Consider the following 21516-nt stretch of genomic DNA (forward strand, 5'->3'; position numbering starts at 1 on the left):
TTCCACCTTGGTGCAAAGGTGTGTGTGTTGTGCTCGGCAGCCTGATTGTGCTCTAGGGAGAGTGCCAGATCTTTGTAGGTAAAACATTTAACTGCTCTCTTTCTCTGTCACACAACGCGGCTCAGCTACCTTGAGGGCTGCACCACGTTGTGTGACAGTTTTGTAAGTCTGGACCTTAGTTTTTCTTTAAAGTTTCATTTTCAAACCAGTTGTTTCCATGATACTAACCACAGTTTTCAATCCCTCAAATTCTCCATGCTGCTGATGATTTCCTCATGCTATCTGGTCCTGCCTGTGGCTTGCTTTACTGACTTCCATTACATGTTCTCATGATTAATACCTCCGGTAGAGCATGCACAGAACAACAGCCTCATCAGACTGTAAACTAGGAAATGCAGGAATCAGAAGAGGAAATGCAGGCATTTCCAGGTGTTATCTCAGGATACACCCAAATGCAGATCTGGTGCACACCTTCTCCACTTTCACAGTGTGCCGAAACCCATCTCCTGAAGTAACACCATCATAGGGTGGCCATTAGGAGCAAAGCCTTAAGAGTTTCTCCCTCTGAACCCTCCCCCAACCAGCTGCAACTCTGACCCTCCGCTGTCAGCCCTAACCCCACCTCTCTCCACTGTCAACCATTTCTTGTGATGCCCTGCCACTTCACCTGCACTGCATGCCTCCTGAAAAATCCCACCACGTACAGTGCTCCATTGCTTTCTACCTTCAGCTTGTCCTATAAGTGACATACACAAGGCAGTCTTTAATTTCTACCAATATTACAAATATTGCCTTCCACCTGTATGTACAGTTTTAATTTTACTACACCATTAGCCTTGGATCCTTTGTAGTCAGAACACAGAACATGGACCTGGGATAATAGTGAAAGAGTAACCGTATAATATGGTTTTATTTTGTTATAAAGCATTGTTTTAGTATCATTATAAACCACAAAGCGAAATGTTGAGTAGTTTCTAAATAACAACACAACCCGAGATGGCAAGTTGTGAAGACATTCCACCCGGTACCCGTCATGTATTTTTATATTTTTTGAGAGCTTGGTGTCAAGAATGGTCCCCAACTTCCTTGCATGTGGGAACATAGGTTGGGGTGTTTCAAGGCCTGAAACTCAACCAAGGCCTGGAAATCTAGGGCCTCATTTACCAGAAATGACGCATTGCTGCATTGCAGCAGCAATGTGTCAGAAATACTAATGCTGCGGGATTTTTTTTTACAATACCCTGGATGTGTTGTATTTACAACACTGCACTCCATGGTGTAGGGTCCCAGGATGCGTCAGAAGTACTGACGCATCTGAGGGAAGGATGTGGCAAGGCATCCACCCAAAAACTGATGCATTGCAGAAGTTGGTGTCAGAACTGGTGCAACTTCAGCAATGAGTCAAAAATCTGATACTGTGCAACAGTTCAGATTGCCGCATGGAGCCTAATGTGTTAGGACCAATGTAAAAGGCAGTCAAATGGTGGGATAGCACCCACATTTGTCCTGGATGTAAGAGGTAATGTATACAGTATGACTATGTGCCACATTGCAGTAGGCATAGTGTACGTATGCGTATGCAGAGGCCTGAGTATGAGCAACATAGTGAGTGACAGTATAATGTAAGTGAATACAAGTATATGTTGTAATGTCAAGTGAAAATACATGCATTACCTAGCTTATATGTGTACTTACCTGTTGTCTTTTGGAGTACGCTGACCTGGACTTAGGGACCCCTTCTTCCATGGAGAAATTACAATCCTGGCCTGTCACTTGCTAAAAGTACACAAAGTCACATAGATTTTTTGGAGTGGATGTTGGTATCATAGGTGCAAGGGGCCCTGGTTGATCAAGGGGTCCTACAACATGATTGGCACATATGTAGATCTACCTCAACCAGTAGAGAGGTGCAAAACAGATCTCTTCAATGGTGAGAAGTGACTTCAAATGGCCAGATTCCTGTTTTAACGCCACTGCGTCAGTCCTTACTCCTGGGTTTTGGAGGCATAAAAATTCTGACACTTTGCAGGCTATGCGTGATGCATTTTGAAGAAGCAGCAAATGAGGAAATTCTTGTAAATATCACTGTATCAGTTGTAAGTGACTTTTCCCAATGGATTGCATACTCTGTATACATGAAAATGTATGTGAAGCAGCCGAATCCCACAAAGGTGTTTTTGATGCAGGGCCAGGAAAAGTGACGCCTTTGGTCAGAGGCGTCAATTTGTAGATATGGAAGTAGCACAGCACCGCTGCTGCATCAAACAAAATGATGCAACTGCAGCACAAGCTCCCATGGTACATACAAGCTGTGGTTTCAAAATGTAGACACCATCAGCATTCTGCAACAGAAAGTGATGGTTCCATTTGTTTACAGACTGTGGCTTACCTAGTGTTCTGACAGCCTTAGGGCAGTCTTCTCCCAACTTTTTGCCTGCCATCCTCCATTTTTCTGATCTCCTTTTTGCTGGTTTTAGGACTGTGCACACGTTACCACTGCTGACCGGTGGTAAAGTGCTTGTGCTCTCTCCCCTAAACATGGTAACATTGGCTCATTCCCAATTGGCATATTTAATTTACCTGTAAGTACCTAGTAAAGTGCACTACATGTGCCCAGGGCCTGAAAATTAAATGTTACCAGTGGGCCTGCAGCGCTGATTGTGCCACTCACATAAGTAGCCCCTTAACCATGCCTCAGGTCTACCATTTCAGGCCTGTGTGTGCAGTTCCAATGCCACTTCAACTTGGCATTTAAAACTACTTGCCAAACCTTAAATTCTCCCCTTCTTCCATATATGTCACCCCTAAGATAGGCCCTAGGTAACCTATAGGGCAGGGTGCAATGTAAGTAAAAGGCAGGACATGTACTTCTAAGTTTTACTTCTTCTGGTAGTGAAAAACTACCAAAGTCGTTTTTCTCTATTGTGAATCCTGCTCCTCTCATAGGCCAGCAATACTGTAGAGATCCCCATAGATGCTTTTAAAGTGGTAATTTCTAATTTGAGAGGAATAGACTTGTCATATTTGTTATGGTTGAAATGGTAGTAAGAAATCCTACCTACTGGCGAAGTGGATTTTACATTTCAATTTCAGAAAAGTCACTTTTAGAAAGCAGGCATTTCTCTGCACTTACTGACCTTTGTGCATTACAGCCTGCCTCCAATCCACGTCTGGTCTGTGCTGGTTGAAAGTTCCCCTTGTGCATTCCACCCAGACAGCCATAAACACAGGACACTCAGCTGCATCTGTATTCATCTGCCTACAGATGTGTTTTCCAGGGCAGGAAGTGTGGAGGGGCTCTCTCTCGCATTTCAAAGGTAAGTGACTTTCCCTCACACAAAGGACTGATAACCCCCCAAAGGGCTCATGGTAGACAGGGATGGGTTGAAAGATGAACTTGTGTACTTTAAAACCACTCTATGAAATTTCCTCCACTTCATAGCACTTATAAACTGGGTATGTGACCCCACCAGAACAGACATTCCGGACCCACAAATGGACTCTTTCAGAGGAACTGCCTGTCTGCCCAAAAGACTCATCTGGACTGCTTTGCTGGAAGGACTGCTGGCCTGCTTGTTGCCCTGCTGCCTGCTGACCCCTTATTCTACTGGAAGGACTCTACCTTCCTCCTCAAGTGCTCTCCAAGGGCTTGGATTGAGCTTGCCTCCTGTTCTGAGGTCTCAGGGTTATCAATAACTTCACCAAAGAAGAGAAAATCTAGTGTGTTAAAAAATCAACTCAATGCCTTAAAGATTTGATGCAACGACTGCCGGAACAAGGCAGCACCTGCCGTGTGGCTGAAAATTCACTATATCACCTGCCAGACTGTTGTAGTGTCTGTTGCCTCTGCTCAACATATTTCTGAGTTTTCCACGCATCGGCCATGGCATCAAAATATCCCTGTATTGCAGGGATGGATCCAAGGCTGCGCTCCTGGAAACCAAAGCAACGCCCTGCAGTGTTGCGTTGAAAGAAACAATGCATTATCTTTGCAACACCGGAAAAATTTATGCATTGCTTTACTTTTCGACTCATCTCCTCCTCTATGGGCCATCTGTGTTGTTATTTTTTACACATCCCAGGTCGTTTGTGTTAAAAGGATATAACCACTGATTCTTAAGGATTGAGACTCATTCAAATCTTTAAAAAGTGATATCTTGATTGGATTTGTGTTTTTTTGGTCTTATTTTGTTCAGATAAATATTATATATTTTCCTAACCTGTTGTGGAGTACTTTGAGTGGTGTTTCCACTGTGTTACTGCATGAGTTATTGCACAAATACTTTACACATTGCCTTCTAATTTAAGCCTGTCTGCTCTGTGCCAAACTACCGGAGGGTGAGCACGGGATTATTTAGGTTGTGTTGGGACTTAACTTGATTAGGATTGGGGTCCCTACTTGGACAGGATGCCTACTTCTGCCAACTAGAGACCTAATTTCTAACACCTAAGGGCAGATTTAGGAGCCCCTAGAGCCTCCTTGTGCCACATTAGCGTCATTTATTTTACGCTAATGTGGCCCAATGAAGCCAAAATCACTACCCCAAATTTACAAAGTGGCCCACTGCATGCATTGTGCCACTTTGTTACCCTTTGTGCTAAATTATGCCTGCGCCAGGCATAATGTATGCAAAGGGAACGTTCTCCCATTGGGGGGACGAAAAAATAGCTCAAAGCAATCTAAGAGACATCTTTGCATCATTTTTTGGGACTTTTAACGTCTTCTCAGAGAAGGCATTAAAAGGGGGCACACTGTTGTTTACAATGAGCCCCAATGTACTGATCAGGGTTAGCGCCAAAATGTTGGGGCTAACCCTGAACAATACAGCAAGAGCATCAAAAATGTTGACGCTATTGCCCCCTATTGTGCGTCATGGTTCGCAGTATCTTACATAAAGGGCACACATGTGTGGCTGCATGGACAATGCAGCACCACTTTCTTTAATTCTGCCCTAAAGTATTAATTTATCAACTTTTTGGTTTTACATACAGAAAGTTACAATTAAAATAATCCCAGCCACATGTACATATAACAGATCAGAGATCTTTCCAACTTTTGGAGAGTTATTGTATAGCAGAGCAAAAGTGGCATGGGCACCACTTACTCTACCAAAATGCATTAATGCAGACCTAGAAAAAAATTACAATGCAGCCAATAGATTTAGTTGAATTACCACTTGTGTTTTTCCAATATGGGAGTGAAAAATAGAATTGCCACCAAAAGATTATTTGTAAATTGATGCTTTCAAATGGTCTCTCAGAGCTAACACACCCACAAATAGAATTAACTAACTGAATAATGTCTAAAGTTATCAGTAAAGGAAGACCCAATTCCAGTCATTAGAAAAAAAAGAGGTTATTATTTGTTCATGTTTTAAAGTTGAATGATGGAACAAAATCAAACATTTTCACTAAGGTAAAGTGATGCCACCAATAGCTAATAGATGAGGATAAATTGGTGACATAGAGCCTGATTTAGATCTTGACGGTATTACTGCCAATCCACCGTGGGAGCAGACCTGAGTACATCATCAAGTAGATGGTGTTCCGACTGCTGTATTTAATGTATTGCGGCTGAACTGCCCACCGCCACTACGTAGTGCTCTTCCTAGCCTATGGTCAGTTGGTTCCAGCTGACCATATTTAGATGTGACAGATCTACAGGCGGTATCCTAGTGGTGGATTACTGACAGACGGAGACCATGCAGGGCATTGAACAATGGCAGTGGCTATGGAATAGAGGTAAGTCACACATACTGTACCTTGGCCATAAGTGTCCTACTGCACAACATGCTACACAACCCACCACATGCACACTATTATCAACAACACAACATGTACATGCCAAAAACACACATTGCCATATATCCATGCCACAACATATACACTATTGACATCACACCCACACATGACACAACCACAACAACCCACACAACTACACACTCATCTGCACAAACACACTCATACATCATGACAATGCCACCACACAACAACTCTCACCTGACTATAACAACCAGCAAGACAAAACACAACCAACCATACTCATCAGACCCATGTGCGAATGACCCTCATTCTGACATAACCACATCAGCCACTCCAGCTCCCTCCACCTTAAGCAGCCAATTCAGTGACACACACACAGGCACATACTGACTCACGTATACAATTGAAAGCACAACCTCACAGGTACAGGTCCCCTTGCAATGTGCACACATGGACATAGACAATGAATACTGACACCAAAATGACATTTGAACATGTGTGCGATATGTGTCATGTACTAGTCTGTCCCTATACATGTCTGACACAATCGGGTTCCCAACATATGCCCACTACAGTCATTTAAAAAAATTACTGTGACATATATATGTTTGCAGTGGTCCAAAGCTCCTGTGTAGTGACCTCACAACTTATATTGGCAATGCAGATTCCCTATCTTCGAGTAGGGTGACAGGGAGATTGTGTTTTTTCTGTTGTACAGTGGCAGCAGTAACAGAAGTTCTTGTCCTGTCAAAAAAGGAAGTGGAATCATGAAAAAAGGTAGGCTTTTACCTCACATCCCCTCCAATCTGACAACTCAGGTACGGAGGTAAGCCCACCACAATTGGCTTGGTAGGAAGGTACATCTAAATCTGCTTGGTGGAAAGGGTGGCTGGATTCCCGCTAAAGGCACTATTTCCAATCGGACTGCCAACATCTAAATCAAGAGGGGTGGCCAAGCCGTGGGATGGGTTTTCTAATGGAAAACTGATGGCGGGACTGATACTGCCATGATCTAAATCAAGCCCATATTGTCATGTTTGGAAGTGTTTAGTAGATGAGAATGAGTTCCTGAATATGACAGGAAACTATGGGCATGACTTAGATCTTGGCGGATGGAAATACTCTGTCACAAAATTGATGGATATCCCATCCACTGTATTATGATCCCAGTTTATCCTATGGGTTTTGTAATCAAGCTGAAGGAATATCTGGCATGTTTGTGTTGGAGTATTCCCTCTGCTGAGATCTAAATCAGGCCCTATGTCTTCCACACCAGTTGAAGACAACACTTCCAATTTAGACTACATTGCTAAAGTGTAGAGCACTTCATTCATGCTGAGAATGGAATCATCAACTTGGACTCCTTGATGTACACTAGAAGTACCCTGACCATGTGGCATGTCACACTCTAGTAAACAGTGATTGCCAGACGTTGATAGGGATGGAACTACTTAATGCAATGATAGCATTTGCCAATCTACTCCTTGGACTATCAGATACGAGTTGTCTTTTTCATATATTGCTAAAACAGAAAGACATTGTTTGTTGCCTAATTAATTTATATAAAAAAGAATAGATGATGGACAGAATGCTGAACAATGCAAACATTCACCCCAAGTCACAAAGATCAGGGTTTAATCCATCATTGTTTTGCCAACCTCACCAGCCCAGTTTGGACCCAGCCATATGAAAATCAGTCTTGACCCTGATCCACATGGAAAACCATCCAGCCCAAACTGTCAAGTCAGGTCTTCCTTGGACTCGTTAATCACCCCTCATCAGCCAGGCTAGCTTGAATCCAGGGGTGCATTGATCATGGGACCCACATCTGGGGGTGAATGTTTGCATTGTTCAGCATTCCATCCATCATCTGTTCTTTTTAATTAATTTATATAGCATGTTTTGGGGCTGAAGACCACATCAGCTGCACCAGCTTCAAAATTAAATCAATTGAATATCTGGATTGTCAAGCAGTCTGCATTTGAGACTTGGCCAATATATTCCAAATAAAGTGTACCACACTCAAAATGATGAATGTATATATTTATAATACATACCCAATTTATGTCCCCCACACACGGACGCTGACACTGTATCGAGCTGTTGCACCGCAAGCTCAAGTTGCTGTTACAAGCTCCGCCGTCATTTGAGGTGAGTAGAGGTGCCACCGGGGGACCGTAGCCATCGCAGTCATCATCACCACTTGTTGGAGCTGACCGTTGATGGCACTGCTGCAGTGCCGTGTGCTGTATGCTGTGAGCTGGGTTGCGATGCTGCGGTGGTGTGGTGCTGTGCGGCACGGTCAGCTTTTGGGGAAGCTTCTGGGCAGCCTTGGGAGCTTTTAGGCACTAGCTAATAATCAGAAGATAAAAATGAATCAGGAGCATCAGACTTTAATTTCTCCTATTTTGCAAATGTTTGAGAAATCTATAACAATTCGTCATAAATTTGACTTTTTGAAGGATCCAGTTGAAGCAATTTTTACTACTCCTAAATGTTCAGTGGGTCTTCCAAATTGAATTTTCCTAATAAAAAGTGAAAGTAGTCTTGTATATGAGAAGGGGGGGGAAATCGTGCTTGAAGAGGAGGGGGTGATGGAGGTAAATGCTCCCAGGAATGTTGAAGAATTATTGGAGGAAAAAGAGAATGCCTGGGCTTCAATCAGTGATTTAGAGCTACTTACTTTAAGATCATCATCTCCATCTCGAGTTGCCCCCACGTTTCCATTGGGAAATATCTTAAGAGGACCCTTGGAAAAAGGTGATCTGGTCCCTCTAGATGTGAATGTTATTTTAAAGAAGGGCTTGGAATCCACAACAATGCTATCTAGCCAATGGTCTCAGGAGGGCGGACAGATGCACAGATATAAAAAGACTCAAAGTACCTTTAATGCTTTTGATAGCGTAGGCTCTTTTAATCAAAATCCACAACTGTAGAATACCTCTGACTTGTGCACTGACAAATACATGCCCAAAAATATTGATTCAATAGATACTGAGGTTAATATACAAGTAGTGAGGGCCTCTGCTTCAGTTATACAGGAGGAGACAATATCTCATCGTCAGAGGATTTCGAGCGGTCGTGGTCCACTACAAGTTCAAATACTCGACTATTCTGGCCAGAACGGGAGCAGCGAGGACCACCAGCTTTCACAAAGCTCACTCGGCAAATTAGATCAAAGAGCTGTGTGGGATTATTTTTTTAAGACCTCGCAATTAAGTCTTGATGCCCTGTCTTACCAGTCCACAAAAATGGATGTGCAGATGGATTTATTGAATGTTATGGCTAAATCTGTATCAGCGATCAACCAAAAGTTGGCTGATTAAACAAGTACAAAATGATGCTGAAATAATGAAGTCGGATTGTATATGTGCTCCAATAATTAATAAGCTTGTTACAAGGTTAACTTCAACATTGTTAAAAGCAGCAGAAATGTAGCCTACTTGAATTAACAGCAAGAGGTTAGTGTTTGCTCGAACGTGAGAAATATAATTGATGATATCTGGGAAGAGTTGGCATTAAAGAGGGAGGTGTTAATAAGGATGTCTGCTGTACTGAAGGAACATTTAGTGGTAACACCTGTCGTACCGATTCATTAGAAAAGGGGCAGGTTCACAATACTGGAACCCTAATTAAAAAGATCCTATCCCAACCATCACAACCAATTAAACTATTGGATGATCAATCAGAGCAGCTAGATGAACATATTACTAAAAGTCAAAAGAAAAAACAACGAAAAGCTAGGAAAAAGACAAAGGGTGCCCCAGTCATTGCTTCTGACGCCGGTGTGAGTACTATAAGTACCTTTGCCACAGGAAGCGGGAATAGAAAGAGCACTGAGCATAATCTAAATAAAAATAGTAGCCCTTTGGTTACTAAGTTGTTCCCACTATTTAACACTCCAAAGGGTGGTCAGTATCTTCTGGGAACAAATGAGCATACCTTATTTCAGGGGGAATCAGTAGTCAAGAAGAATCAAGGTCCCCTTAATGCTAAGGGACGGGTATATGCAAACCTGGAATCTCCAATTTTTAAAACACAACAAAGGTGGGTGGGTGGCAATGTAGGTACAAACCCAGGGAAAGGAAGTGTGATTATAACAAGGAACAATTACTAGCACGATATCAATTGTAAGTGTTTCTGTACAAGGTGCACAGAAAGTAGAGGATCTTGAGAGTAAGGGAAACTATCCTGTTATTGAATAATTGGAGATGGCTGTGCCAAGAGTCCAGAGAAGGGCTGTCCATGCAGGCCCTACATTTGAGGCCAATTGGTAAACAGGTCAGATGACTGGGTAGATTCAAGCCACCAGGGGAGGTCTGACCGGGAGTTTAACTCCTCGATCCCAATAAAGGATCAAATTGGTCCAGTTTTTTATGTATAAAAGGTTGTGTCTGAAGGGAGTTCCTGTTACAGATCCCCTCAGGTGCTAATCAAATAATCTTTGCACCACTATATCAGAGCAGTGGCCTGCATGACATACTTAATCATGGAAACATATTAAAAGTCTTACAAGCAATACCTTCCCTTAAGAATATTCAGACTACAGACATTGACTTTATAACATTTTTGCCTGTGGCTAAGGTGAAAGAAAGTAACACCTAAGAATCCACCTTGGTAACATGGACAACATCTCAGCTTGCCAACAAGGTTTTAAATGAAAAAAATCCTTTTTAAATTGGGCAATTGTGCTTACTATACCTCGACAGATAGGCTACCCTGACCCCTTAGAAATTCAAAATATGTTGCCAAAATTAAACAAAATGAGAGGTCCATAACAACCTTTCTCAATTCTTAGAAACGCAATTGGGAACTCAACTTCAGGTGATAACCCTGATCGTGTTTACCATCAGACAGCATATACATCAGATAATAGAGATTACTCTGAACAGTTAATTTTAGGGTGGTTGCCATCTACTCTCCACAGTGGCAGCCGTCATTGACAATTATACAGTCCACCATTACAACCCGGTATGGTAAGATCTCATCAAAAATTGCTGAACATCTGCTCTTAATGGGATTAGTTCAAATAATCAACAGAAGGACTTAACAAGTCTATTTAATGATTTTAAAAATATTTTATTACAGGAGACCTAGCTACAAAGCCCTTCTTACAAGACATATATAACAGAAAGAATGTTCTATTATATATGTCTTGTAAGAAAGGCCAAGGAAGAAGACCGTGAAGGTTGAAACGGGTTGCCCTATGTTTCTGCTTTATGGATTTTTTAAATAAAATGAAGGCCATTGTTTTGCAAGGAGTGGCAGATTTTGATTTGTTTTTTGGTGTGGATATATATTTATATATATATATATATATATATATATAAAATCACACAAGAGAAAAACACCGCACTCCCGGGGAATTCTTTAGCAAGTTGATTTAATGACAGGCAGAATTTCTTAAGCAGCATAAATCAAGCTCCATGACGCGTTTCGACATCTCGTCTTTATCAAATGGTTTAAAGTCTTTTTCAATGCTGTTTTTAAAAGTCTGTCTTTAGTGCGCAGAGGTATTGTGGGATTTATACCTTCATATCCCACACCTGTAAACTTCATTATTCTGTGAGCAGTTGAAAAGACAAGGCAGAAAATATTTATAAGCAGGAGCACCCGGTTCTGTGAAAGGAGGATATATGTCTCTTCACTTCATGATTCACAGCACCGATGCGACCCTTTTAACTACATAGAGGGTCCGGGGATAAAGCATTTGAACACCAACAGTTATTGTGCACAGTGGTTAAATAAGACACGAAATGGATTTCTGTGAAATAACAGTGCAGGTATTTGAGCATATGCACGAATGTTGAAGTGCGGAGAGTTGAATTATTGAAATAATGAAAATGTGAACAGATTTTGGGAAGATTAATGGTACAAACTACTTACTTGTCACTGCACCAACATTATTTGTGCCACCTGGCTTGTCTTTTCAACTGCTCACAGAATAATGAAGTTCACAGGTGTGGGATATGAAGGTATAAATCCCACAATGCCTCTGCGCACTAAAGACAGACTTTTTAAAACAGCATTGAAAAAGTATTTAAACCATTTGATAAAGACGAGATGTCGAAACGCATCATGGAGCTTGATTTATGCTGCTTGAGAAATTCTGCCTGTCATTAAATCAACTTGCTAAAGAATTCCCCGGGAGTGCGGTGTTTTTCTCTTTTGTGATTCTATATTAAGGGTCGTGATCTTGACCCTTACACCAGCACCAGCAGCCAGAGTACTTTGCTTCGAAGACTGCTTTGAGGTTGAAAATATATATGTATATATATATTCACTGAAAAACATAAAGGTTGCAGGGATGTCATAGTTAGGCTGAGAATTCACACTAAACCATTGAAATTCAGCAGTTATAGTTACTTGGGCAATCTGGGCTAGGCTGGAGGGATGAGTGGTCACTTACACCTGAAAGGGCTTTGCCTGCCCTCACACAAAGCAGTCTCCAACCCCCATGGTGTGTATCTGGAGCGAGGTCCGGGCAATGCAGGATCCTGTAAACAACAGTGACGTTTCTTTGAAGTTGGGTAACTTCAAAGGCAGAAAGGAGTGTAAGTATTGGACCCAGACTTAAGATTGCCAGGAGAAGAACTGAAGAGCTAAAGAAGAAGTGCTGCCCCTGCTTGAGACTGTGCTTTGTTGGGCTATCCTGCAGTTGCTGCTTCTGCCTGGGAAAGGGAACAAAGACTGGACTTTGTTGTATATTCCTACTTGAGTGGTATTTCCAAGGGCTTGCCTCCTGTTTTTGAAGCCTCAGGGACAGCAAAGGGTTCACCAATGAGTCTCTGAGTCTGCTTATTGTGGACTCCAACTTGCCAGAGGGTGCCATTCCAGTTCCTTGGCCCCTGGAAGTGAAATTTGGTACAAATTCCTGTGAAATGATTTCAGACGACTCTGTGCGACTTTGCTAAGGATGCTGCTGCACAAAACCCACAACACTGCCTGCACCTGAATCCGTGGTCCTCGCTGAGGTGCGAGGACCCCACCGTCAATGCAGGCCTAACATCGCTGCAGCTGCTGATGTCCGTACAAACCTATGAGATCGGAGTAGCATACACCCAATGTTCATGGCCCCTGAGTCTGTTGCAGTGCCTGTGACCCTGTTACATGATCGCAACTCAGTGAGGTCACCCCACAGCATCTTGACTTCAGCGGACATCAACTCTGCCAGAGGTGCCAAGGGACTGACTCCTCACAACTGACGCCGCCTCACCTCCACCACTCCACAGCAAGGAACTGATGCTTCTTCACAAAGACTCCGCTTCTTGGCCCGCAGCACCGGAACTGATACCTCCTCGGATCCAGCAATGCCTCGCTCCCCGACTCCATGCACCGGCCTGTTCTTCCACACTTTTCCTAAAGGTACTGTACCTGGGGGTCCATGTGACTCCGTAGCCGGTGCGAGTAGCATTGCATTGTGGGAAACAACCCAGTCACAACGCCACTTACCATCAATTGTAGCATGTGTGCCTCTAGGCGCTATTTTTGAGTTTTTATTGCAAAATTCATATCTTTGCTTGTTATGTCGGATTTTTATCGTGTTTGGTCTTGTTTTGCTCAGATAAATATTAAAAAAAATTATAAACCTGTGTGGTGTCGATCTTGTGGTGTTTTCACTGTATTACTGTTTGTGTTGGTAAAAATACTTTACACGTTGCCTCTGGGACTGCTTGTGTTAAGCTTCCAAAGGAGTGAGCAGAGGTTATCCTAGGTTGGAACCTCCCTTACCCTGACTAGAGTGAGGTTCCCTGCTTGGACAGAGTGCATACTGACTGCCAACCAGAGAGTCCATTTCTAACAAGTCCCTTGTAGAGTGATATACCATATACCCGTGGCCTGTAAATTAAATGCTACTAATGGGTCTGCAACACTTATTGTGCCACCCACTCAAGCAGCACTTTAAAACTTGTCCCAGGCCTGCCATTGCAGCCTGAAGACAGTGTCACACTGCCATGTCGACTTGGCATTTAAAACCTTGGAATTGTGTTTGTGCAGTACCATGCAGTGGTTTGTGTGACACAAAAATCCCAAATAAATAATTTGACTTCAGAGTAACCTCGTTTTAAAATTCTTCTTAGTCTCCTATGGCCGTTTTTATTTTTTCTAAATTTAAGTAACCCTACCTTCCTCAGTTTCCATGGAGGTGGGTGCTTGCAACTTTGACACCTTCAGCAGGGCTGAACTGCTGAATCTCTGCAAACAGAAGGGACTGAATGAAGGAGAGGGGGCTACCAAACTGGATCTCCAGGTGGCCCTTGGGGCCCTTGAGGAGGAACAAAGGAGGTGGGCCACTTCAGAGGAGAATGAGATGGATGACCGTGAGGAGGAGGGAGAGGACCCAGCACAGAACTTTGAGCTGCACCACTCAACACCAGTAGATAACCAGGAGGAACCAGATGACCTGGATGAAGCAGGGAGCAGTGTGTCTTCCAGAGGCCTGTCACAAGCGGATTTGGGGGACAGAAGAGAGGAAAGGAAGCTCAAGGTGGAGCTGGACAAACTAAAACTGGAGAAGGAGAAAGCTGAGGCTAAGACGGCCTTGGCTTAATGCAAACTAAAGTTGGAGAAGGAGAAAGCTGAAGCTGAGAGAGCCTTGACTGAAATGAACTGCTGTTAGAGCATGAGGAAAACATGAGGGAGATGGACCTTAAAGCCAAGCAACTGGAGTCCAGCAACAATCGTGGCAGCAAATCATCGGGTGACTTCTGGAGAGGTGAGAGTCTGCATACCCAAAGACCTACTGCACAGTTATGGGGTGGGGGACAATAAAGATACATGGTTTTTAGCCTTTGAGGTAGTCATGAGGGTACATAATGTTCCAGAGTACTGGGGAGGTTGCTTGTGGAGGTATATGCCTAAGGTGGAGAGGGACACACTCCTGACACTAGCGGTAAAAGACCAGAAAACGTTTGCCCCCATACATGCCATTCTTCTCACTAAATTTAAAATGTAAATGTAAATTAGCACTTGTATAGCGCACTACTCACCCGTTAGGGTCTCAAGGCACTGTACTCATACCGCTATGGAACCCCTCCTGGCTTTTCCCTGTGAGGTGCCCACTCCTGAGCACCCCCAGGGTGAAGCCAGGCATCCAAGCGCTGTTGGGGCCGTTGTGGAGATTAAGCAAGCTATTGCCCAGAGTTGCAGAGTGGGACCCATGAATTAGATTAGGCACCGAGGCAAGAATTATCTGGTCAAGGGGAATTGAGCCCAAGACCTGCCGAAGCGGGACTCGAACCCTGGTCTTGAGGCAGATCTCTGCTTCAGGGTCTGCCGCTCTAACCATTTATCTAACCAATTTATGTTGACCCCTGAGAAATATAGACAGAGGTTTAGGGACAGTCACAGACTTCCAAACCATTTTTCTGTGGACTTCATTGATTATGCTAGTGAGACACTGCAGGGCTGGGTGAGAGGCAGCAAGGTAGATGATTCCAATGGGCTGTTCAAACTGATTTTGAGGGAGCACATGCTTAGTACCTGTTAGACCTTGCATGCCTGGTGTGGTATCCCCTAACTTATTGCCTCTACTTCTCAGGTTGTTTATGTGTGCTGGACTCTGTTTTTGCTGTTTTTGTTACTTTCAGCACTTTATAACTGCTGACTAGTGGTAAAATGCAAGTGCTTCCTATGTGAAATCGTATGTATTGGCTTTTCCATGATTGGCATATTTGATTTACTAGTAATTCCCTAGTAAAGTGCACTAGAGGTGCCCAGGGCCTGTAAATCAAATGCTACTAGTGGGTGCTCCATCGGCTGTGGACCCCCAGGGTATGAACCTTCTTGGGAATGGCTCTTCATATCCCCTTCTTTTGATGGGCGTTGACCTGCATGAATGCAAAAAACACATCAAGGGAGCATGTTCACAAGTCTCATCACAAATAGTTGAGTCAGATACATGTCAGTAACATCAAGCTAGAACTTTCCTATTCGTCAATACTCCCCAAGTGTGGCACAAACAAGCCAATAACTACAGGGACATTACTAAAGACATACATTTCACAATCTGTAGACCAAGGCACTACCCTGCTCAGGCTCTACAATGACAAAGCAAGCTTACTGACATCATGTGGGACATGCTCTAGCAACGTGTCTGAGGTGTGAGCCAATATGAGACACTTCACACCTATGTGGCTCCTGAAGGGTAGACTCCTTAGGCATGAACGGGCCAACACATTCACATTCTGTGAGAATCACTCAGTGCAGACAGTCCCTACAGGCAACTGCCAGAGTACAAACTCAAACATCACACATGGTCAACAATGGAGGGACTGGCATGGTGGGTTCAAAAAGTGTCGACCCTGTCCATATGTGGACATGTGCATTAACAAATGCAGACTCATACCATTTCAGGGGGTGGGGTTATGTGCTATGTACCTGTACCATAGAACACTCCTTTGGACATACGTGTCCAACCTACAGAGATGGCATCCAAATAAAAAAGGCATGCATTGTACAGTTTCTGCTCTGTGAACAAGCTACTGAGTCACATATCATGGCCTCACAGGAATCAACACACTGTCTGCACTGTGGGAATGTCAGTTATGCAAATAGCCTCCACAGGACAAATATGATCTGCATGAAGGTGACAACAAGACTGTGGGAGTAAGGGACCGGTTATGAGCCCGAAACACACATTGACAATGATGCTAAGTGCACATGTGTAATAGATCAGTAACTCACTCTGTACCCATTGCTATTCTCATCAAAAGAAAAAAGCATTCTTTGCAGGATATTATACCAGAGACTTATATTGCCCACATGACAGGATGTGCTGGGTTACAGGGAGTGGACACAGTGCCACAGTTGCGTAGGCACAGTGACTCCATCCAGCCTAGACTAGGACCTATACTGGGAGATACATGTGACAGACCCTGGTCTCTGCTGGCTGAGCCGGCAGAACCTACATGACACTCCATTCCCATCACTTTATGCATGACAGTACATCATTTAGGCAACAGCCAACTGTAATGCAATGTGTGTGGCAACCAGAAGGGCAGAGAGAGTGATAATATGCCTTGCAGACAAAAGACTAGCAATGGCAGATGTGTGAAGAAATCTCTGTTGCAACATACACTCACAACTGACACATTCAACATGCATACTCAGCTCATGCTGCCATGCACTTACATGTTGTCTTACATATACAACAATCATGAGGAAAGAGATGTCAGTGGATGGCAGGAATTCCACCTCACCTAGTTAAATACATACAACACAAGGAGGATCAAGAAATACAAAACACACACACTCACCACAATGTGAATGAACTCAACATATGGCACTGTCCACCAATACCTGCACATTGACCCTCCCATTGATTCCACACAGACTGCACCTACAGGTACATGAGTGGCCAATCCAGCACATATAGGCACATTCTAGCCAATGAGGAAGGAAAGGATGGTAAAGTACAGAGGAAACTGTGCACATAAGGTACTTACCGGCTCATGTGGTGCACCAGAGAGCTGTTCATACAGGGGTAGGACCTCAGTCAACAGCCTCTCCAGCTCCTCTGGTGAGAAGGCTGGGTCCTTATAACCTGCTGGACTTGGCATGATTGCTCCCAGAGGTGGAACACAACAGCTCAGTAATAGAGGTCTTGCTGGCAGCAGTGTCAGAAGTCAAGTGAGGGAATCTGTAGAACATGCCGGTCACGTCCACCATGTATGTGGTCATCACCATAGGTGGAAACAGCCATTGCTCCGCGACTGCCATTGACAACAACGTTAGGCTATGGCTGTGTCCACCGCGGTTGCAACAGCCTACCACCATGACGAATTCCACTGGCGGTTGCAGGCGATTCCTAATGTCCAGTGGATTAGGTCATGCAGCTGCCATTTTAGAGGCCTGAGATGCAGTATTGGGCTTCACAAACTGCATCATACCTCAGAAAATTTTGTTTTCAGCTCAAAAACATGCTTATCCTATCTTGTCATGTAGGTCCTCCTTCCCAAACACCATTGTAGTATGTTATAGGGCTCAGAAGGCATTTTACAGTGGGGCACAGTCCACCCCCGTCAAAGGTCATTTTTGCGGTCAGGATATGCAGTCACATTTCGAGTGGGCATTTGTGATGCACATATTTGAGTTTGGTCCAGATACATGATGTGTACACATGTGTTGTAAACCATGGGGGTCACATATGACCCTTGTGTTATTAGCAGCTTTGAAGTGTACTGTTTGCCATGTCTGTCCCTTCTAAAATGACTTGTCACATGTTATCATTGACATGCATCATGTATGTAGCTGGGGATCACAATGACTAATGTAATTTCTCGTCATATGTAGATACCCAGGGAGAGGGAGCATGTGCCAACCACCTAGCTACCATTCACTGCCCAACCTTCAGACCATGGAGGAATGCCACATCATACTCCTATATCGTCTGAATTGGCAAACAATAGTGGACTTGTGTTGTCAGTTGGTGATCTGATGGCAGCTATTACTAAGCCAACCAGCATACCACCCATTGTACAAGTCATGTCAGTATTGCACTTCCTAGCCACAAGGTCCTTCCAACATATAGTGGTTCTGTCAGATGGCATGTCACAACCTTTGCTCAGTCTGGTCTTGAAGGATGTCCTCTCCACAATGCTGAAACACATTGACAGCTACATCCAGTTTCCCTGATGTGAGGATTTAGCTAATGTAAAGGCTGACTTTTATGGTTTTGCACATGTGGTGGGGGCTACTTATGGCACACATGTTAACTTGGTCCCAACGCATGCCAGGGAACAAGTATATTCTACCAATGTCCAGATTTTATGTTTGGCAGACCTATACATTTCACAGGTCTGTGCCTGTTATCCGGGCTCAGTCCATGTCTCATTCATCATACAGAACAGCACTATCTCCCAGCTGGTGTCACGACTGTACCCAGAGAGGGCCTGGCTGGTTGGTAGGTCACAGGTCCTATTTGTTTATGTATAATATCTGGTGCCACAATTCTGATAAGAGGGACTCAATGTTGCACATATATCCCATCCCTTAACTGGAGACTCTACCTGTCCCAACCATTTTTGGCTGTTGACACCATTAAGGAATCCAATTACGCCAGGGGAAATATGCTTCAATGAGGCCCATGGAAGGACAAGGCGGGTAGTGGAGCAGGCTTTTGGGCTACTGAAGGCTAGATTTAGGTGTTTGGACCACACTGGTGGAGCCCTCCTCTACTCACCAGGGAAAGTGTGTCAGATCACTGTGGCATGCTGCATGCTCCATAACATTGCCCTGCGGAGGAATATCCCATACATTCCAGGGGGAGCCTGCAGTGCCATCGGGTGAGCCTCCTGAAATGCCAAGTGAGGATGACAGCTGTGGAGAGAAAGGAGCTGACTTGGGGGAAGATCTCATCAATGGCTACTTCTCATGAGCGTAAGTATGTCATGTGATGTAATGACTGTGACTGTATGAAAAACTGTAGTTGTCAGAATGTGTGGACTAGAGTGTTTTGGCAGAAACTGGGGAGCTAATGCTCTGCAATATGTAGCCAAAAGGTGCGTAAAGGGTTAGCCTTTGACATATCCACACCTTGATGTAGCACATTATTTGTGTCTGTCTCATTGCAATGTTATTTCCCTTCAAGATACTTGCAATGTTATTTGCTTAATAGGTATGTTTTCAAGCCTACACTCCTTGCTTTGTCTTTATACATGTACCTTCACCATGACTACCTCATATGGGCATTTCAGAGTTGTGACATTGGCAGGTATCTGATGGTGTTCCGACACATGAAGTGGACATGGATTGTTCCAGGAAATGAAGATCACAGATTTTGAGTGCATGAGACCTGTGCCAAGGTAGCTTGAACAGTGTTTGGGTGGAAGGTCAGAAGTGCAGATTTAATTTGCTTAGTATGCTGTGGTTGGTCGATTGCATCATATGTGTGTCATAATGTGTAAATTAAATATGCTGTCATCAACTGCAAGCAAGGCACATAGGCTGAACACTCTTCTTGCATGACCTGTATGTAGCTGTTGATATGTTTCTTCATTGCAGGCCACAGTGCCTGTGCCACCTACTGATATACAATTGTGTCATACCACCAGATGTATGGTCATTGGATTATGATGGACCTGTGATCAGGGACTGTTGTACCACCCTCTGTCTGTACCTTGGATTATGTGATATTGGATTACTTTGATTTGGTATTTGATAAGGCTCAAGCTGGTGGCACCATCCACTTTTCTGTTTGCCTATTGTAGGAAAGTGGCTCTGTATGTACTATATTAAAATGAGATATAGTGTGCACAGAGTCCAGGGGTTCCCCAGAGGCTTAACAGAGGCTAAACTAGATAATACTAATGCTCTCTTTTGTGGTAGTGTGTTCGAACAGTTAGGCTTATCAGAGGTAGTGCAAAGCATTTGTTGTATACACGCAGGCCATAAATGGAGCATGACTAACTCCAGTCCAATTGTTTGTAGATAGCAAAACACCCATCACCGGCAACACAGGGCCGTCCGGATGCAGAGGTCAAAGCTGAGGTCGATTCAATATGGGCTCCAATGGAGACCAGGGGCCCTCGGAATCAGGCCTGCTTGCAAGTAAGTACCTTTGTCTTAGGAGGGCAGACCTGGTGGGTTTAGAGGAGCACCCCTGGCCACAGATCAGCACCAAACACACACCCACATTGGTGCAGGGGTGGCTGGGTGCAAGGTGCACACACAGCATCGGACTTCCAATGCTTTCCTATAGGGGGACACCTGGGGTCAGAAAGATGCTGAATAAGGAGAACGGCCGCCTGCTTGACGTTGCTGCACCGAAGGTTGGATTCCCCAAGGCCAGGAGGCTGCAGGTACCTTTTGGCCTTGGGAATCTTTGTTCAGTTCTGATGCGCTCAGGGTGGTCCCCCAGATTTAGGCTGCAGGGGTCGTCGTGTTGAACAGGAGGGGTCAACCTAGGGTGGACACTTGCTCAGAATTGCCTGGGGACGAGCTCTAGTTGGTTAGACCACCTGGACACAGCCCGTGGGCATTGGGTACAGAGTGGGCAGGACTCACTGATCCAGGGTGATTCTGGAGTCATTCGCTGGTGTTTCCTTCTGGACAGGACCACTGTCCATGGGGGATCTTGGTCCTCTGGGGTGCAGGCAGTCCTCTTGAGGCTTCTAAGAGGGGAGCCCTTCACTCTTAGATTTATGGGTGTTCCAGGGGCCAGAGGGCAGTAGCCCAATGGCTATTGTCCCTAAGGGTGACTACACCCTTCCGGTGACCACTCTCTTTAAAGAGGGGGACACAGACCTTACCCTATTGGTCCCTGTCCTCCAAACCAAGATTGAGGGGTCACTTCAGCTCCGGACACCTTAGGGGTGGTTCTAGATGCAGTGGCCACTTCTCCTAGTTTTCCCTAATTTTCTTGCCGGACTTGCTGCCAAGAGTGGGGCTTTGTCTGGGGGGGGCGGGCGTCTCCACTAGCACACACAAGCTGTATGTGATTGGAGTCATCATGTGATTAATGCATTGTGAATGTGCCTGCTGCCAATGCCATTCTGGTGTTGCATCTTGAGGCTTTATGGATCATTTTTGTTGCACACTAGGGGCCAGACTTAACAAAAAGATGGCAGCATCAGGCACCGTAATTTTCAAAACGCAGGAATGCGCTATATTTAAAAGAATACAGCGCACCCCTGTGTTTCCCCCTGCTCTGGCACTGTATTTGCTGCCATAAGCCAACGCAGGAACACTTGCACCATTTTGCAAGGATGGCTGCATTGAGGGGGAGATTGTTTCTGTGTAGGAAGGAACACC

At 44.3% G+C, this 21516-nt stretch overlaps 1 protein-coding gene across 1 annotated transcript in view; it reads right to left on the reverse strand.

Annotated features, from left to right (window-relative positions):
* LOC138249298 (extracellular calcium-sensing receptor-like) overlaps positions 1-21516 on the reverse strand; it is a 164990-nt gene that overhangs the window by 128982 nt on the left and 14492 nt on the right. The gene's annotated exons all lie outside the window — the stretch shown is intronic.

The sequence above is a fragment of the Pleurodeles waltl genome, chromosome 8 (genome assembly GCF_031143425.1).
Source record: "Pleurodeles waltl isolate 20211129_DDA chromosome 8, aPleWal1.hap1.20221129, whole genome shotgun sequence".
NCBI classification, from domain to species: Eukaryota; Metazoa; Chordata; class Amphibia; order Caudata; family Salamandridae; genus Pleurodeles; species Pleurodeles waltl.